Here is a 1,237-nt window from a genome sequence, read left to right on the forward strand (position 1 = left end):
TAGGGGCGCCCAGGCCGGCAGGGGAGGGCAGTTGGGGGCAACCGGACCGGCATGGGAGGGCAGTTGAGGGTGATCGGGCCAGTAAGGGATGGGTAGATGGGGGCAACTGGGTCGACAGGGGAGGGCAGCCGGGGGGCAATTGGGTCAGCAGAGGAGCAGTTAGGCATCAATCAGGCAAGCAGGGGAGCAATTAGGGGGCAATCAGGCTGGCAGGCAGAAGTGGTTAGGGGCAATTAGGCAGGCAGGCAGGCGAGTGGTTAGGAGCCAGCAGTCCTGGATTGTGAGAGGGATGTCCGACTGTCTGTTTAGGCCCACCAGGATCAGGCCTATACTGGCAGTCAGACATCCCTCGAGGGGGTCCCAGATTGGAGAGGGTGCAGGCTGGGCTGAGGGCGCCCCCTGCCCCCCCAGTGCACAAATTTTGTGCACTGGGCCTCTAGTATTAGTATAAGATATCCTCAGGCAAGAATCAGTTCCTTTTCTGTGTACAGGAGGCTAGAGCACTATGGGTGCTCAAAGGTCACTGTGTCACATATATCCCTCCTTTTCTCCTCCATGCTCTCAGTTCTTCATGAAATTAATTTCTTAAATATTTTCTAGATAAAAATATGCATGAGGACAAATTCTGAGAGGGAGTCTCAAATGGCCATGTAACAAGAAATCTTGTGATACCAACTATCTTAAATAAATGGATAAATCATGGAAATTAGAGCACAACTCCAATTTTAGAAGAAACTGAGACATGCTTAAAGACATTCTACCAGAAGTTTAAAAATTAATTAAGATAATTAATTTATAATTTGCTCTTCAGCTCCAATATTTCTTTGGATTCCTGACATAGCCATCGTGTGCCTCAATGCTATGAGGCATACATTCATGGAATACCAGAGGGGAGGCGGCTCACTTCTCAGCATACAGCACACGCTTCCCTCTTTCTTCTTCTTGCTCATCTTGATGCCAAGCAGCCACCAAGGACTCAAAAGGTGTCTATCTTCCCATTATGGAAGAGGGTGGTTACAGGATGTTTCCCGTTCTAAAGCAAAACCAAGCCAACCACAGTTTCCTGAGAGTTTGTCCTGGAAACATGTATTTCTGTGTCTGAGGTTGGAAACAGTTTCAGAAAATAACAACACTTAGTGCATAAACTCCCCACATCTACATGTTCTTCTTGCTTAGTTGAATTCACAGCCTCAAAATATTACTTACCCCAGTGCTATCTCCAACCCAAGACAAGGAT

The sequence above is a fragment of the Myotis davidii genome, unplaced genomic scaffold, assembly GCF_000327345.1.
Source record: "Myotis davidii unplaced genomic scaffold, ASM32734v1 scaffold217, whole genome shotgun sequence".
NCBI classification, from domain to species: Eukaryota; Metazoa; Chordata; class Mammalia; order Chiroptera; family Vespertilionidae; genus Myotis; species Myotis davidii.